The following is a 20,206-nucleotide window of genomic DNA, read 5'->3' on the forward strand; positions in this document are numbered from 1 at the left end:
ATTATTTCTCAAGGGTCAGCTGGGAAGAAGGCAAAGTAGGAGGACCCTAAGCTCACTTCATCCCATAGATACAACTAGATAACACTTCAGTATAAATAACCCACGGCAAGGGATGTGAGGTTCTGGGCTCTACTATGATGGTGAGAGTGGTGGGAGTGGGGAATGGAGAGAGGAGGCATTGTCATGAAAGTCTTGGAATTCATCAAGGTGGTGAAATCTACTATGATGGTGGGATATGCCATGATGGTGGGACTCACTGTGGTGAGCCCAATATGAAGACTGGCAGAACAAACTCACAGCTAAAGGTAGAGAAGAGGCCACATCAAAGAAGTATGGGAGGATGGAGACATGGTTTAAGAGCAAAATAGACCATACCTGTCCACAGTGGGAAGGGAGCCAGTGGTGTAGAGAAGGGTGAAAAAGAGACTTTCACACCAGGGAGCCCATTAACAGGGAGGGTAAATCCCCCCACACACATTTGCCTATGAAAGTAAGAGGGGCCAAATTTCATGAGTTCTTACAACCAGCCTGACTTAAAGCCTGGAATTTAAAAAATCATCAGTCTCTGCTCTGGGAGGGCCTGGAGGACATTAGGAAGTGGATTCTCTGTACTTAAAGGAGAGCACAGCCATTCAGATATAGAAGTTTTGAAAAATGCCAGGGGTGGATGGGAGGAAAAGCAACTTCCTAATCTTAGAGAATGACCTGGAGAGACAGGAATCATGAGAAAGCCTCTCCAGGAACAAAGAAGCTAGCAGGTACTATTTCCCTCTCCCCCTCCCTAGCATAAACAACAGACACCTGTGAGAACCAGTGCAGCCAACCCTCAGTACTTACTACTTAACATTTTTTAAAAAACATTTTATTTATTTATTTGACAGAGAGAGATACAGTGAGAGAGGGAACACAAGCAGAGGGAGAAGCAGGCTTCCCACCAAGCAGGGAGCCCAATGCAGGGGTCAATCCCAGGACCCTGAAATCATGACCCAAGGCGAAGGCGGACACTTAATGACTGAGCCACCCAGTCACCCCTACTTACTAAACTTGCTTACATGAAGACCCTCCCCTTCATGCTTTGACACATCTTCCCTTCCCAGCCACACTGGTTTCACTCTCACTTCTGCATGTCCCCTCCTCCAGGAGACCATTGCAAACCCTGCCAACACCTCATCTCCCTACCTATGCATACTGTGGGACCTCAGGTCTGGTGGCAGCAGGGGCAGGTCTCATTTGGCAAGCAGACCACTATACACCTTGATAAAATGTGCTCCACCCCTGTTGGGGACCAAACACCCCCACAATAGGCAAAGAAAACCTCTGTATACAATGGAACTGAAGGAAAAGGAGGTCAGAACTCAATGGCAGAGTACACACAACACACAGAGGAAATACTCCCTGAATTTCCAAGCCCTGGGGACCAGGGGACACTGCACTGCAGGGCACTACACTAGCTATCAGGCTTAGGAAAGAAAAGGAAAAAAATTATGCAAATTGAGAATAGCCTTAGAGAACTCAGTGACTCCAGCATTTGCTTTATAGGGATCTCATAAGAAGAGAGAAGAAAGAGGGCAGAAAGTTTATTTGAAGGAATAATAGCTGAAATTTTCCCTAATCTGGGGAAGGGAATAGATATTCAGATCTGGAAGGCACAGAAATCGCCCCCCACCCCCGCAGTCCACACCAAATTCAAACAAGGCACAAAATAATTAAAATGGTAAAAGTAGTGATAAAGAAAAAAAGTGTAAAAGCAACAAGAGAAAAGACAGTTATATACAAGGGAAACCTCATCAGGCTAGCAGTGGATGTTTCAGCAGAAACTTTTCAGGCTAGAAGAAAGTGGCATGATATGTCAAAAGTGCTGAAAGGGAAAAATCTGCAACCAAGAATACTCTATCCAGCAAGGCTCTCAAACAGAACAGAAGGAGAGTTTCTCAGACAAAAACTAAAGGAATTCATGACCACTAAACCAGCCCTACAAGAAATATTAAAGGGAACATTTTAAGTGGAAAGGAAAGACCATAAATAGGTAAGAAAAGTAAAAAACATAAACAGTAAAAATAAGTATTTCTGTAAAAATTAGTCAAAGGATTCAGTAAATAAAAAGGGGGAGGATGTAAAATATGCCACTATATGCCTAAAATGTGGTAGGTAGAAGAGTAAAGGATGGGTTCAAACTTAAGTGACCATCAACTTAAAACAAACTGCTATGTATATAAAATGTTATATGCTGAATGATAACAACAAATCAAAGCCCAGTAACAGATATGCAAAGGATAAAGAAAAAGGAATCCAAGTATATCATTAAAGAAAGCCAATAAACTGTGAAAGAGAACAAGAGAAGAAAGGATCAGAGAAATCTGTAGAAACAACCATAAAACAGGTAACAAAAAGTATGTGCCTATCAATAATAACTTTGAATATAAGTGGATTAAATACTCCAATCAGAAGACATAGGGTGATAGTGTGGATAAAAAACAGGATCCATCTATGTGCTGCTTACAAGAGGTTAATTTCAGACCAAAAGACACTTGCTGATTGAGGGGATGGAGGAGTGCCTGGCTGGCTCAGTTGGAAGAGCATGTGACTCTTGATCTTGGAGTTGTGAGTTTGAGCCTTACTTACTTCATAAAATCTTTAGGGGCGCCTGGGTAGCTCAGTTGGTTAAGCACCTGGCTCTTGATCTCAGGGTTATGAGTTCAAGCCCTGCATTGGGTTCCATGCTGGGCCTGGAGACCACTTAAAAAAAAAAATTAAAAGGGTGCCTGTGTGGCATAGTCAGTTAAGCATTCAACTCATGGTTTCAGATCAGGTCCTGGTTTCTGGGTTGTGGGATCGAGCCCTGCATCAGGCTCCATGCTCAGCCTGGAGGCTGCTTAGGATTCTCTTTCTCCTTTCCTTCTGCCCCTCCACCCTACATGTGAGCTTGCATGTGCACTCTCTCTCTCTCCAAAATAAATGAATCTTTTTTTTTTCTTTTAAGAATGATGTTGGTTGTAGGATATTTTAAAAAATTAAAATAAAAGAAAATCTTTAAAAATAAAAGAAAGAAAATAAGGGAGTGGAGAAACATTTATTATGTAAATGGATATCAACAGAGAGCTGGGGTAGCAATGCTTATATTGGACAAAATAGCCTTTAAAGTAAAGACTATGACAAGAGACAAAGAAGGACATTATATAATAATAAAGGGGACAATCCAACAAGAGGATATAACAATTGTAAATGTTTGTGTGCCCAACATGGGAGCACCTAAATACATAAACAGTTAATAACAAACATAAAGGAAATAATAGATAACAATACAATAATGGTAGGGGACCATAACACCACATTTATGTTGATGGGAAGATCATTCAAACAGAAAATCAACAAGGAAAAAGTGGCTTTGAATGACATGCTGGACCAAATGGATTTCATAGCCATATTCAGAACATTTCTTCCTAAAACAGCAGAATACCCATTCTTTTCAAGTGCACATGGAACATTTTCCAGAATAGATCACATATTAGGGCACAAACAAGTCTCAACAAATTCAAAAAATTGAAGTCATAGCATGCATCTTTTCTGACCACAACACTCTAAAACTAGAAATCAACAAGAAAAAATCTGGAAAAAGTACAAATACATGGAGGTTAAATAGCATGCTACTAAACAACAAATCTATCAACCAAGAAATGAAAAAGGAAATAAAAAATTACACAGAAGCATGCCTGATTTGTTCAGTTGGAAGACTATGAGACTCTTGATTTTGGAGTCATGAGTTCAAGCCACACTTTGGGTGTAGAGATTACTAAGAAAAAAGGGCACTTAATAAATTACATGGAAACAAATTAAAATGAAAACAGACTGGTCCAAAATCTTTGGGATATGGCAAAAGTACTTGTAAGAGAGAAGTTTATAGCAACACAGGCTTACTTCAAGAAGCAAGAAAAAACTCAAACAATCCAACCTTGTATCTAAAGGAGCTAGATAAAGAAAAAAAAACAAAACCCTTGGGGCATCTGGGTGGCTCAGTGGGTTAAGCCTCTGCCTTGGGCTCAGGTCATGATCTCAGGGTCCTTGGATGGAGCCCCGCATCAGGCTCTATGCTCAGCAGGGATCCTGCTTCCCCCTCTCTCTCTGCCTGCCTCTCTGCCTACTTGTGATCTCTCTCTCTCTGTCAAATAAATAAATAAAATATTTTTAAAAAAGAAAAAACAAAACCCAAACCCAGCATAAGGAAGGAAATAATAAATGATATAGAAACTTAAAAACAAACAAACAAACAAAAACAGTAGATCAATGAAACCAGAAACTCGTTCTTTGAAAAGATCAACAAAATTGATAAACCTCTAACCAGACTCATTAAAGAGAGAGGGAGAGAGAGAGAGAGAGAGAGAGAGGACCCAAATAAAATCTTTAATGGAAGAGGAGCAATAGAAATCAACCTACAGAAATACAATTATAACCGAATATTATGAAAACCTATATGCCAACAAACGGGACAACTGAGAAGAAATGGTTAAACTCCTAGAAACATATAACCTCCCAATAACTGAACCAGGAACAAATAGAAAATTGGAATGGGCCAATTACCAGCAATGAAAATTGAATCAGTAATCAAAAACCTCCCAACAAACAAAAATCCAGAACCAGGTGGCTCCATAGGCGAATTCTACCAAAGATTGAAAAAAGAATTAATACCTATTCTTCTTAAACTCCAAAAAATAGAATAAGAAGGAAAATTTTCAAATTCATTCTATGAGGTATCACCCTGATACCAAAACCAGAAAAAGATATCTCATACACACATACACACACACACACACACACACACACACACACACAGACAAGAACCACAGGCCAATATCTCTGATGAGTATAGATGCAAATATCCCCAACACAATATTAGTAAGCCAAATCCAAAAATTTATTTAAGAAAACCATACTGTGTGGCTGAGTAGGTTGAGCTTCTGCCTTCTGCTCAGGTCATGGTATCAGGGTGTTGAGATCAAGCCCCAAATTGGGCTCTCTGTTCTGTGGGGAGCCTGCTTCCCCCCTCTCTCTCTGCCTGCCTCTCTGCCTACTTGTGATATCTGTCTGTCAAATTTTAAAAAATCTTAAAAAAAAAAAAAAACCACCATACACAACAATCAAGTGGGATTTATTCCGAGAATACAAAGGTGATTCAATTCAGTATTTGCAGAATGGTCAATGTGACATGTCACATCAATAAGAGAATTAAAAACCATGTTTTCATTTCAATAGATGCAGAAAAAGCATTTGACAAGGACAACACCCATTCATGATACTTTCTGCAAAGTAGATCTAGAGGGAACATACTTCAACATAATCAAGGCCTTACGTGAAAAACCCACAGCTAACATCATACTCAATGGTGAAAAACCGAGAACTTTTCCTCTAAGGTCTGGAACAAGACAAGGATGCCCACCCTCACCATTTTTATTCAACATAGTACTGGAAGTCCTAGCCACAGCAATAAGACAAGAAAAAGAAACAAAAGGCATCCAAGTTGGTAAGGAAGAAGGAATATTCTATTTGCAGATGACATGATACTACATATAGAAATCCTAAAGACTCCAATCAAAAAATTACTAGAACTAATAAATGAATTCAGTAAAGTCACAGGTTAAAAAATCAATGTACAGAAATTTGTTGCATTCCTATACACTAATAGTGAAGCAGCAGAAAATGAAATCAAGAAAACAATCCCATTTATAATTGCACTGAAGACAAAAAAATATCTTGGCTTAAGCTTAACCAAAGAGGTGAAAGACATGTACTCTGAAGACTGAAAAATGCCGATGAAAGAATGTCTTTCCACTCATGGAAAGACATTCCATGCTCTTGGGTTAGAGGAACAAATATTGTTAAAATATTGTTAAAATGTCTATATTACCCACAGCAATCTACAGATTTAATGCAATCCCTATCAAAATGTCAATACCATTTTTCACAGAACTAGAACAAATGATCCTAAATTTTCTATAGAACCATAAAAGACCCAAATAGGCAAAGAAATCTTGAGAAACAAAAACAAAACTGAAGGTATCACACTCCACATTTCAAGTTGTATTACAAAGCCATAGTAATTAAAACTATTAAAACTATGGTACTGGCATTAAACGGATATAGATGAATGGAATAGGATAGAAAACCCAGAAATAAACCCACAGTTATATGGTCAATTATTCTTTGACCAGGGAGGAATGAATATACAATGGAAAAAGACAATCTTTTCAACGAATGGTGTTGGGAAATGTGAACAACAACATTCAAAAAATGGAACTGGAGGGGCGCCTGGGTGGCTCAGTGGGTTAAAGCCTCTGCCTTCAGCTCGGGTCATGATCTCAGGGTCCTGGGATCGAGCCCCACGTCAGGCTCTCTGCTCCCCAGGGAGCCTGCTTCCCCCTCTCTCTCTACCTGCCTCTCTGCCTACTTGTGATCTCTGTCTGTCAAATAAATAAATAAAAATTTTTAAAAAATGGAACTGGAACACTTTCTTTCACCATATACAAAAATAAACTCAAAATGAATTAAGGACCTAAATGTAAGACCTGAAACCATAAAATCCTTGAAAAGAGCACAGACAGTAACCATAACCATCGGCCATAGCAATATTTTTCTCGATATGTCTCCTGAGGCAAGGGAAATAAATAAAAGTAAAAATAAACTTTTGGGGGTTGCCTGGGTGGCTCAGTCCTTAAGCGTCTGCCTTCAGCTCATGTCATGATCCCGGGGTCCTGGGATCAAGCCCTGCATCGGGCTCCCTGCTCAGTGGGAAGCCTGCTTCTCTGCCTCCCACTCCCAATTCCCCTGCTGTGTTCCTTCTCTCACTGTGTCTCTCTTTGTCAAATAAATTAAAAAAAAAAAAACCTATTTGGACTATATCAGAATAAAAAATTTCTGCATAGTAAAGGAAACAAATAAGAAAACTAAAAAGCAACCCACTACAGGGGAGAAGATATTTGCAAATTACATCAGTGAAGTGTTAGTATCCAAAATATATAAAGAACTGTTACAAGTCAACACCCCCAAAACAAATAATCCAATTAAAAATGGACAGAAGACACAGACATTTCTTCAAAGAAGACATACAGATAGTCAACAGACAGATGAAATGATGCTCAATATCACTCATCATCAGGGAAATACAAATCAAAACCTTATACCTGTCAGAATGGCTCAAATAAGCAAATAATAACAGCTGTTGGTAAGGATGTGGAGAAAACAGAACCCTTTTGCACTGTTGGTGGGAATGCAAACTGGTGTAGCCACTGTGGAAAACAGTGTGGAGGTTGCTCCAGAAATTAAAAATAGAACTAGCCTGAGACCCAGTAATTGCATGACTGGGCGTTTACCCCCAAAATACAAGAACACTAATTTAAAGGGATATATGCTGCATTGTTTATTGTGGCATTATTTACAACATTAACAATAGCCAAACTATGGAAGCACCCCAAGTGTCCATTGATGGATTAATGGATAAAGAAGATGTGGTGTATACACAGTGTATGGCATGTATAGTAGTAGAATATTATTCATTCATAAAAGAGAGTGAAACCTTGCCATTTGGAAGAACATGGATAGAACTAGAGAGTATAATGCTAAGTGAAATAAGTCCGTCAGAGTAAAACAAATACCATATGATCTCACTCAGATGTAGAATTTAAGAAACAAAACAAATGAGCAAAAGAAAAAGAGAGAGAGAGAGAGAAAGAGAGACAAACCAGGAAACAGACTCTTAACTGTAGAGAACAAACTGATGGTACCCGAGGGGAAGTGGGTGGGGGATGGGTGAAATTGGTAATGGGGATTAAAGAGTGCACTTATCACGAAGAAAAAAAATTAAAGTAAAAAAAAGTGTGGTGGGGGAGGGGTTGGTCTAAGTTGACCCAGATTGGACAAAGACGTCCAGGGTGACCCCACATGCCCCAGCAGTCGCTTTAGCTTTTTGGTGGAAAGAACTTTAAGGGGCCATGCAGTCCAGTCCGCAGTCCTACCTAGATACCAGCTGGCTCTGGGGTTCAAACTGCCTAGCTTAGCATAAGTGGGTACGTGATCTTGGGCTAGTTGCTTAATATTCCTTTTTTTAAAAAAAGATTTTATTTATGTATTTGATAGACAAGAGATCCCAAGTAGGCAGAGAGGCAGGCAGAGAGAGAGAGAGGGAAGCAGGCTCCCTGCTGAGCAGAGAGCCCCATGCAGGGCTCGATCCCAGGACCCTGAGATCATGACCTGAGCCCAAGGCAGAGACTTTAACCCACTGAGCCACCCAGGTGCCGCTAGTTGCTTAACATTCCTATGCCTCAGTTTCTTCTGTAAAATGGAGATAGTAACACCCATCTCATTGGATCAAAAAAGTGCAGTTGTATAAAGCACAGTAAATGTTAATTGGTATTAGCGCTCTCTCCATCATTAACGATGATGGAAACCTCCTTCTTGGATTATTGCTGCAGGATTTCTCGGTTTTTGGTGCCCATGGATCTTGGTCACGCCGCTTCAAAGAATGAAGAGATAGACTGGATGAAGAGTGGTGGGCAGCAAAGCAAAGTTTATTGAGCGATAGTATAAAGCTCCTGGGGAGGGAGGGGGCCCACGAGGGTTGTCCCTGGAGTTTCTAAGTTTAGGGGCTTTTGTGAGGGCTTCTGCAGAACTTCCTTAAGCATTCGTGATGTGCTGAGTGGTGCCAGTCAGGACTTTGGTCACATATCTGTCCACCTATTAGGCTAATGTCTCCATGATGATGGTTTGTGGGTTTTTTTTTTTGCTGACCCCTGGGGGCTTATGTCTTAACTGCCCCATGCCCATGATATTGACAAGTGCTTTGTGGTTAATTGTCTTATTTTAGGACATTTTGCAGAAGTCATTTCTGCAAAGGCTGCAAAGCAGAATGTTAGTGAAGTCCTTATCTAAGGTTTTACTTTCGCTGTCCTAATTCCATATTTTCTTATTGGGGACCCTGGTCCTGACTACCTAACTGTCCAACAAACACCTAACATTATTACTAACATAAAATTACCAGACCTAATTTATTGAGGATCTACTTTATGTACCCTTAATTTGATATTCACAATCATCCCACATAATGGATATTATTACATTTTACAGAGGAAGGTGCTGTGACTCAGAGAGTATAAGTGAGTTCCCAAATTCAGTACTAACTCCGAAGTCTTTCCCCTTAACACCATGCTATCCTGTCTTTCTGCTGAAATTCACTGCAAAACTGTTCCCGTGCCCTGAATTCATTCTCCCCAGAGCAGGTCTTCTAGAAGCTCAAGGTCACTTCTTTGACTATAGCTGCTTGCTGAGTGTTTGGACACAGCCAGGTCCACAGTGGCATTGAACACCAGGTTCCCAGTAATGAAAGAGACATGTCCCTGCCCTCAAGGAGCTCAGTGTCTGTTCCCAGCAGCAGACAAGGAAAAGACTTTGTGGAAGGACTGCTTCCGTACTCCCAACTCCATTCTCTTCTTCCTACGTATATGGCCTCCCAATTAGAGATTACATTTCCTAGTAACCTTTGCATCTAGGCGTGGCTAAAGAGGGCAGAGACAATGTGAGAACATCCCAGTCTTGGATTTAAAGGGCTGGGCATAGGAACGTCTGTTTTCCTCCTTCCTATGGGCCAGAGTGTGGATACAAGAGGCAAAGAGGATCGATACTCTAATTTTTTTAAAGATTTTATTTATTTGTCAGAGAGAGAGAGAGAGTGAGCAAGCACAGGCAGAGAGGCAGGCAGAGGCAGAGGGAGAAGCAGGCTCCCTGCCAAGCAAGGAGCCTGATGTGGGGCTCGATCCCAGGACACTGGGATCATGACCTGAGCAGAAGGCAGCCACTTAACCAACTGAGTCACCCAGGCATCACTCTAATTTTTTTTTAAGATTTTATATATTTACTTGACAGGGAGAGATCACAAGTAGGCAGAGAGGCAGGTGGGGCGGGGTGGGGGTGCAGAAGCAGGCTCCCCGATGAGCAGAGAGCCCAATGTGGGGCTCGATCCCAGGACCCTGGGATCACGACCTAAGCCGAAGGCAGAGGCTTTAACCCACTGAGCCACCCAGGCGCCCCTAGGATCGATATTCTAGAGCAGAGTTTTCAACCAAGGTTCTGCAGAACCACAGAATTGGCCTCGAGATGCTTCCAGGCCAGGGGTTCTGTATTGTGATTAAGAAAAAAAAGAAAAGAAAAAGGGGTGTTATTTTTTGCCTTCATGTGCCCTGTGATGCCCAGGCTTTAAGCAGCCTCAGAAACCACTAGATGTCATTCAGCCCTGTCTGGCACTGCGCAATGAAACTGTGTTCATCCATGCTCATCTGCCCATCCATGAACATCCATTCACTGTTCATCCACAGTGAAACTGTTCATCCAAAGCTCAGTTTTCAAGGTGAGCTCAGGAAGTCGGTTGATCATTTGTGAATACTGTGTTGCCTGGACAGGAGGAGGGGAAGACTGATGACATCAGCCTCCCCCTCCTGAATGACCTTCCCCCAAATCCCCTTATGCCCTGACGACTGTCTGATGGGAGCAGACCAGCTTCCTGGTGTGATGGAAAATCAGATGAAATTTTCCTTCCAAATAAATAATTTTTACACATTATGACTCAGTGGCTTTCCTGCCGCTTTGCTGTTGACATACACACTATAAAACACGAATTATGCCAGTTAGAAGTGAATGCTGGTCTAGAATTTCATATTTTTGCACTTTTTTGTTTAGTTATTTATTATGCCCTTCTATTTTATGTCTTACTAGCATTTGTGTTTTATAAATGCGTCTAATGGCCCAGTACGGTGATTTTTCATTATGAGGTGTGAAACGAGAAAGAAAGAGGCAGGACTGTGGACAGATCTGGTAGGGTCAGTAGTAAAGAATTACAGTTTACAAAGGCAGCAATGGCTTCAGCAATATTGAAAAGAATTTAACTACAAATTACAGCCGTTTGAAAAGTAGATGAGCTAATTGGTATCAACCGTTATCTCAAAGCAAACAGATTAAGGCTTTTATTTTAAAGGTCCCCTTCGGCAAAAAGGCTCAAAGAGTGAGTGATTTGGCAGCAGAACTCACTGTCTAGACAAGAGATCCTAATAATCCTGGCAGGTGAAATTAGAGTGAGTGAAACGGTAGCGGGTGATACCAGATGAAGAAGTGGAGAGGTTTTACTCTCAGAGAAAGCAGTAAGTTGATGTATTGATGAGGTCACATGAGGCTGAGAAGCTGCCAGTTTGTTAATAAACAAAAAAAAAGCAGCAGATTCTAGGGGCACTTGGGTGGCTCAGTCGGTTAAGCATCTGCCTTCAGCTTGGTCATAATCTCAGGGTTTTGGGATGGAGTCCTACAAATTCCTGAGCAGGGAGCCAACCCCTCCCTCTGCTGCTCCCCCTGCTTGTGCTCTCTCTCTCTCTCTCTCTCAAATAAATAAATAAATAAATAACACTTAAAAAAAAAAAAAAAAGAACAAAAAACCAGCAGATTTTTGGTCCAGGCTGAAAAATAAATGTATTTCATTTATAAACGCCACGCATGTGGAAAGATGTGTAAGTGAGGGTGATAAGCAAGAAAATGTTCTCTGCTGCAAACAGCTTTTGACACACAGAGAAACAAACAGCCAAACTATATTTAGTGGTTTCTTCACTTCTACACTCAAGAGGTCTGTCTTGGAAGAACTGCCTTGGCATTTGAACTGATGGCATTCCCATCAAGAGTTTGCTCCACAAGATTTTCCACTGCTTTTGTTTAAAATAAACAAAGAGAGCACCTGGGTGTCTTCGTTGGTTGAGCGGCTGCCTTCGCTCGGGTCATGACAAACAAAAAAACAAAATCCTAAAAAACAAAACAAAACAGAAAACAACTAAAACCCAACAAGCAAAACCTTGATGTTGTCACACACGCTGCTTTCTTCAGAGAGAGGTGCTAGTGTCAAAAACTCTTGGAGATGAAGAAACCATCATGTTGTAAAATGGTTCACTTTATTAAACCAACACTGGTTTACTTGAGAGTGTTTAAAAACACTATGCGCTACAATCTGGAATTCTACTTCTGTGTATGTACCCAAAGAATTGAGAGTAGGGACTTGAACAGATGCCCGTACACCCCTGGTCACAGCAGTATTATTCATGACAGCCAAAGGTGGAAACAGCACAAATGTGCCGGGACAGCTGAGTGGCTACACAAAGTGTGACACGTACATGGCATGGGATGGTACTCAGCCTTAATGAGGAAGGAAATGTGGATGCCTGCTAAAGTCTGGATGAACCCAGAAGACACTGAGCTAAGTGAAATAAGCCAGACACAAAAGAATGGGTATTGTACACTTCCACTGAAAGGAGGTACCCAGATTAGGCAAATTCAGAGACAGAAGTTTGAAGAGTGGTTGTCAGGAGCTAAGGGGAGGGGCTAATGGGGAGTTGTTAAATGGAGAGAGTTTCAGTTAAGGAAGATGAAAAGGTTCTGCCGATGAATAGGGGTGATGTTTACACAACATCGTAAGTGCACTCGATGTCCCTAAATCATGCACCTAGAAATATTTTTTTTTAAAGATTTCATTTATTTGGGTGCCTGGGTGGCTCAGTGGGTTAAAGCCTTTGCCTTCGGCTCAGGTCATGATCCCAGAGTCCTGGGATCAAGCCTCACATTGGGCTCTCTGCTCAGCAGGAAGCCTGCTTCCTCCTCTCTCTGCCTGCTTCTCTGCCTACTTGTGATCTCTGTCTGTCAAATGAAGAAATAAAATCTTAAAAAAAGATTTTATTTATTCGACACAGAGAGAGAGAGAGAGATTCAGCAAGTGAGGTAATACAAGTAGGGGGAGTGGGAGAGGGAGAAGCAGGCTTCCCACGGAGCAGGGAGGCTGATGCAGAGCTCGATCCCTGGACCCTGGGATCATGACCTGAGCCAAAGCAAGACACTAAATGACTGAGCCACCCAGATACCCCTTAAAAATGGTTTAAATGGTAAATTTTGTTACGTATATTTTACCAGAGTAAAAAAAAAAAAAAAAAAAATTTAAAAACCTGCATGAACTGGGACAAAGAGCACAGAAATCTCCTGCCATGTATAGGTATCTGGTGGCTTCACACTCTGTACATGGTCCATTGGGAAAGCATCAGTTGGGCTGGGAAAAGATGCTGACCCAATCTACAGGATGGGTCATCTTATCTAACTGGTGAGGACTCCTCCACTGATCTCCTTCTGATAGGAATTGACATGGGACACGAATATCTTCCCATTCTGTAAGCATTTTAAGAGGCCACCCGTAGACCTGTCTCCTAGACCCATAATGTGATCAAGTTCCTAGCTGTGTTCTCTCCAAGTCTCTGCAAGCAACCAGCCCATCATATATCACCCATGAGTTCATATATATCTGCACCTTAGGCTCTTTTTCCTTTCACACACAGTGGGTAACAGCTGCGTTGCCCAACGTTCTGCCTATTGGGATTTTCCTTCACCACTGCCCTTCAGGGCCACCTGTGAATGGTGGTGTCGTGCAGCAGCTGTCTTCCTCTGGCTGTTGCTGGCCTACTGTGCAGAGTCTTCCATAAACCAGGTTTGTACTTTTCTTTTTAAAGATTTTTTAGAATTATTTATTTGAGAGAGAGAGCACAAACAAGCAAGGGGAGGGGCAGAAGAAGAGGGAGAAGCAAAGTCCCCCCAGGAGCAGGGAGTCCAATGCAGGGCCCGATCTCAAGATCTGGAGATCATGGTCTGAGCGGAAGGCAGGCGCTTAACTGACTGAACCACCCAGGCACCCCATATAACACTTCAATTTCTAATAGGATACAACTGTGAAAATACAGTTTCATGATTCTGTGGGTCAGATAACACCTGCGGAACATCTGGGTTCAATAATAACTTGGTGTCCCATAAATCAGGCATTCCATCTCTACAAAGTCCCAATAGCAAGCCAGAAGCTACTTTTCAGAATGTAGAATAGTCATTAGCAGAGCACAGCATGGCCCAAATTCCAAGGGTCTTCACTCTGATGCCCTCCTGGGTCTTGCCGGAGGCTCTGTGTGGCATCTTTAGCTGACACCAAAGAGCCTTTCTTCAAGCCAAACATAACATCATCAGACGTATAGGTTACCCGGTAAATGAGTCAAAGCAGCTTGCCCAAATATGATATATGTGGGCTCCAAAATTCAAAAGGCATACCAGACATCGCTCCACTCTCTTCTTGGTGTATGGTGGAAGGGACAGTCCCTCGTTTCTCACTTTAGAAGAGATGCCCAACATGTCCCAGACGTCTGGACCCTTACACACTTTCAGGTATGTCTAAGGCATCAAGGTGTTTGCTCTGCCCCACTTACAGCACCCAGTTAACATAATGGCTTCTGCTGAGGGTATCAGCATGGTGTTCTCTGTGTTATCGAGACTGTCAAAGTCCTCTGGACTTTGGGGTTTGCAGGAGGATGTCATAATCCAGGGTCAAGACAGTAAGATACTGTTGCAACAGATACTGATACAACAAGATACTGTGATCCTTGCTATGTAAACTCCAACAATGTCATTTCCCATACTCCTGGGAATGTAAGAGAAAGCACTTACTAGTTCAATAGCCGTAGCCAGTTGCTGGTGTTTATACTGATTTTCTGCACCAAGGATCTCAAATCTAGACTAGGAGCTGTGATTGGCATTGTCACATCATTACTTTGCTTTTCTGCTATCAAACAGGTTAAGTCATAAGAGGATATGCCCTTCTGAAATCCCAAATGGTGGCAGGAAACCAATGAGAAATTCTGCCAACTACTGAATACTAATATCACAATAAACAGCACAGATCAGAGGGCCTCAGGAATGTGACCTGGAATCTCTAAAGGCCACCAGTGTTAATTGGTCTCCATGAGTAATAATCAAATTAACATCTGAAAGGACAATGCATTTGTACAGAGTCATTTTAATGAAGCTGGAACTGCATTTCTCAGACCTCTCTTCCCTGCATAGTCCTGACTTCTTGTGGGCCACAGTGACATTTTGTGTAAGATTTGGAAAGCGTAGACGTGAAACAGGAGTCATATGAAAGACTTACAACCTGAGTGGGAAAACCCTCCTTGTTCCATTAGGAAGGTTGGTCTGGGGGCACCAGACATAGCTGTGACTTATTCACAGGGACCGTTGTTTGGGGACTCGCCTTGCTGTCCTGGGACAGCATCTGGGTCTGTAGCTCCTCCAGCTTATGCCAGATCCTTCTTCAACTTCCATCACTTCTGTTCTGGTGCATGTTTGCCTTCCTGACACTGTGCCAGCTTCTTCTGTAGGTGATCTGCATCATCGAAGTTGGAAGCTTACGTGCAGAGGGGGACAGATGTGAGTTCCGGTCCACCCTGTAAGGTCTAGCTTGCCCTCATAAATGCCAGTTGGTTCTCACTTCCCCCACTTTGCAGTCATGTCAACTGCCTGCCTGCTGTCCAGGCGGGCTCCAGCACCAGACAAAAAGACAACAGTCTTCCATAATCAGCTCTCACAATTATGTAGTCTTATCCCTACCACACATCTTTATCGCATGTAACCACTCCCGGTAATTTTGTTTCTCTGATAAAATCCTGGCTGATACTTCAATAAAAGTATCACTTTCACAGAAGTAACTTTTAAACTGTAACTTCAAAAGATACACAAACTGCCATTTTCTTTGTTAGAAGAAACTCAGAGTTCAGTCCATGTCTCTTGTCCTTTTGTGACCAAAGGTAAATAAATCAATGTCTCTGTAGATACCTTATCTTCACAAAGTGCTTATGACAGGCTTTGTTCTGTTTTGCTTCCTAGCAGTGCTGTGTGAACACAGAATCAAGAGCAGCTCCTTTGCTTGAGGAAAGAGGGGAAGGTGGTGATAGACTGAATGTAAAAATAGTCCCCTCCTTCTATCCATAATGCCCCTTGAAATGGGACTCTGCAGCATCTGTTTCCCTGCCTCTTGAATCTGGATGGGTCTGGTGACTTACTTTGGCCAATAAAATGTGGCAGAAGTGATGGAGCATCTCTTGAAAGCCTCAAGAGAGTTTGGCTGTTTTCCTTTGCACTCTTGAACTCACACATGGGCAGTGAGAACAAGCCCAAATTCATCTGCTAAAGATAAGAGAGACCAAATAAGACACAGCTGAGTCATCTTGGTTGAGGTCATCCTAGACTAACCAGATCCCAGCCACCCTGCCAGCTGACCGTGGACTGTGAGTGAACAATCAAGCCCAGCCCAGATCCACAGAACCACCCAGAGGACCAATAATCTGATGAGAATCATTTTTTAAAGCCTTTATGTTTGGGGGTGGTTTGTTACAGAGCACATTGCTAACTGATGAAGGAGCACAGAAAAGGGACATTAAAGAATGGGTAGGAACTTTCCATGTGGATCAAAGGAGAAAAGGCATTGTGGGCAAAGGGAAGATCATGTGCAAAGAATGGAGGTATGAATGGCCCCTGCTTTAGGCAACAGTGTGCGGTAAATGTTTAATACCATCTCTTCATGAGTAGTTCTGACGTGAATATTGGCTGTATATTTTTGCCTTTGTTAATGAGTAACAAACTTTTTCCATGAAGGACAAAGGAGTAAGCATCTTAGCCTTTGGGAGCCATACAGTCTCTGTAGGCACTACACAACTCTGCTATTGTGCAGAATCAACCACAGAATAATAGCTGAATGAATGAATTCAGCTGTGTTCTAATAAGACTCAGTTTACAAAATCAGGTGGTGGGCCAGATTTGGCTTGCAGTTTGTTGAACCCTGGTCTAGACGATCAAAAAAACAATACATTGATTTGATGTATAGGGTTTGTTGATTTGTGGTGCAATTATTCCCACCATGGATGATTTCATGCTCCTAATGTAAGAGTTAGAAGAAATGTATAGTAAAGCAGCACATCATTCTACAGGATTTCCATCAGGCAGATAGAAGAGACATAAATAACCTTAAGAGCGTAAACTATGATAAAATCTCGTAAACGGATTGGAAAGTAATGAGTTGTATTTATTAACTTTGCTCTTAATAGAATATATTTAATAAGTCTACAGAATAAATATTTTAATTTTAATTTTTAATATGATTGTATTGTGTTCAACAACTGGCTGGCAAAATTCACCATTCAAGAGCCAGTAAGAGCCAGACTTGCCATACTATTGCATTCAGGGAATGGTGTATAAAATCTAGTGTGGCTGGAACATGATGGGGGTAGAGAAGCAATTGGAGATGTAGCTAAAGAGTTGTTTGGTGGGGGGTGAGGATCAGATTAGGCCAGGTGTTGTGGGCTGGTAAGGAGGGGGCGGTGTTTCAAACGGGGGAATGATAAGACCAGGCTGCTTTAAGAAGGAATACCCTGGACACAGAGAGGAGACTGTGTTTGCCATGGAGAGTCCAAGGCAAGTAGATCAGCTAAGTATGGTCATGGATGTAACCATAGAAAAACTGATGTAAAGAAACTGATGTGATATCTTGGACCGACGCAGGTGTTGCAGGGAAGGAGATGTGGGTAGATGCCAACTAGTCAGAAGTCAGAGTCTACAGGATATAGTGACAGGAGGTGCTGGGGAAAGGGCGAGGGTCACCTTAAGGAGACACCAAGATGCTTGAGCATCTGCTTGAATGGGCTGCCAGTTCCTGAAACTGAGAATATTGGAGAAGCTAGTTTGAGAAAAAGGTGAGATGTCTGTTTTTGAACTTAATGGGTTTGATGAGTTTGGGGAACATCCAGGAGGGGAGGTCTAGGCTGGAAACAAAGTTGGGATAGAGGACCCAGGATCCTGCCTCTTGTGGCTCCAGCTCATGAGAGGGTACCCACTCCTATCTCTGCCCTGGCTCTAGGCCACGCTGGAAGCCACATCCCCTCTCTGGGACTCAGTCTTCCCATCTGTAAAGGGGTACTAGACTCTGAGTCCTTTCCCCCTCTTGCCTGAGTGTTGTGAAAAGCCTATGAAGTTTTCTGGGAGGGAGAGCAGGACGAGGAGGCTGGTCTTGTCCTGTCTTTTGCCCACTGGAGGGTGCAGGGGGATCTTTTGGAGGGGAGAGGGCGTGGGCAGCGGGGGTCCTCAGATTCCTGCAGCACTTCTGGGTCAGAGGAGCCAATCTCAGGTCTCCGAGATTGAGAAAGGGGCTGCCATTCTCACCTCCCCTCATTATCACCCTTGTCCCTTACTTCCCCTCAACTGGATGTCCCCAGGGGCTGCCCCCGCTCCTCAGGGGCTCCTGCCCTGCAGTCCCTCCCTGCTCCTCTGACACAGCCTGAGAAGCTGCCCAATCATGTTGACAGATCGCCAGCTTCACCTCAGGCCCCCAAAGTGCTCAGGCTCTCTACCTCTCTCTCCCACTCAAGCCTGCTCTCTGGAGGCTTCTACGAGGAGGTGCTTGAACAGACCCTACTCAGACTCCTGAGTTTGATGGGGTGGGACAATGGATTCCAATGACGGGGACTGGGGCTTGGGAGTCTGAGCGCTCTGGGTGCTGTCCTGATTCAGCCTCTCCTGGCCCGGTGAGCCTGGGCACCACACTTTTTTGTATCTCGGTTTCCTCTTCTGTGGAAAGGAGTTAAAGAGTAATACCTCCTTCACAGGGGCAGTGGAAGAGTCAGGTGAGTGAAAATACACAGGCACAGAGAAAGGCCCCCAGCCCATCGTAAGTGCTCAGGAGACGTTAGCTGGTGTCCCTGTTCTTATCCATGTGGCTTCTCCCAAGAGCCTTTGCAACTGGAGACCTTTCCCCTGCCTGCCTCAGTGACTCCTCTTCATTTACAACAGAGTCCCCACCTGGTGTGCAGACGCGCCAGCAAGGAAGGGGCTACAGACGGTGAGAGACCCGCTGTGGGGATAGCCCGGCCTCCCCTGACAGTCATCACAGCCCTTCCGTTCACTCCAGCATCCCACACAGGATGATCTCAACTTCCAAGCGGGACACTCAGGGCCTTTCTCAGCTGGCGCCCCCAATGTGCTTTTCTCATCCAGGTAGCCCAGCAATCCTGGGCTCCCAGAGGCCCCAGCTTTCTCACCTGGGAGGCATGTGTGGTTCTGTCCGTCTGGAGCACTCTCCCCTGTACCTGTTCTCAGCTGGGACCTCTCTTCCTCAGGGAGCCTCTCCAGATGCCCTCGGAGTCATTTTGGCCATCTTCCTATAATCATAACCAGCCAGGCTGCTGCTTGCCCATACAGTGCCTTTGGGCAAGGAAGGAAAAAAGCACCCTTACCTCAAAATGGTTTTCTTCTATCTGCCAGTAAACCCTTGGAATAGATGTGTTGACCTGTAGCACTTACAACACGGAGGGTGTCTGTCCTGGTGGAGCCCTGATGACACCAGACCTGCTACTTTGGGAACATTTCCACACACTAGGCACTGTGCCCAGTGCCTTATCTCCAATACTGTCACAGAGTTCAGGACAGAAATGATTCCTTTTTTGTTATGTTTGTTTTGGGAATGGTTCATTTTCTTTTCTTTTCTTTTCTTTTTTTTTAAAGATTTTATTTATTTATTGGACAGAGAGAGAGAGATCACAAGCAGGCAGGGCAGCAGGCAGAGAGAGAGGGGGAAGCAGGCTCCCCACTGACCAGAGAGCCTGATGCGGGGCTCAATCCCAGGACCCTGAGATCATGACCTGAGCCAAAGACAGAGGCTTAACCCACTGAGCCACCCAGGTGCCCCTGAATGGTTCTTTTTTCATAGGTGAGAAAAGTGAGACTCAAAGGCTAAGACCAAGGTCATGTAACCAGTAGGTGGCAGAGTCATGATTTGAACTCCAAAGCATGGATGCAAGTAATTGCTTTCATTAAGTCATTGTCACCCAGGTAACTGCTTCCACATCTGTCCCAGACTTTATTGTGAGCTCCTTGAGGCGGCGACCACACTCCACCCACTACCCAGCTCTGGAAAGGTATAGAGTGGGCACAGAGTGGACAGCAGCACATGCGTGTTGGAAGAAGCCTCTTTGCAAGGCACTGGGGACCCAGAAGCTGGAGTCTGTTTCCCTGTAGCTGAAGCTGGAGGTTCCCTGTAGCTGAAGCTGGAGGTATTTGAACCAAGGAGCCCCAGAGTCCACTCCCCGTCCCCCACCCCACACCCCCTGCCTCTTAGTCACTGAAGGCTAATATTTGGTTTGGTGCCTACTTAGGGTCTTTCTTTGCTTCTGCAGAGAAACCCTGTCCCAGGCCCTAATGATTCCAGAGGATTCCAGTTAATTCTTGAATCCAGATTTTTCTGAGTCCAGAATTGTGCTCTCTGCTGAAGTGGGGCAAAGTTTATAAAAGA

Source organism: Mustela lutreola, chromosome 1 (genome assembly GCF_030435805.1).
Source record: "Mustela lutreola isolate mMusLut2 chromosome 1, mMusLut2.pri, whole genome shotgun sequence".
Taxonomy (NCBI): domain Eukaryota; kingdom Metazoa; phylum Chordata; class Mammalia; order Carnivora; family Mustelidae; genus Mustela; species Mustela lutreola.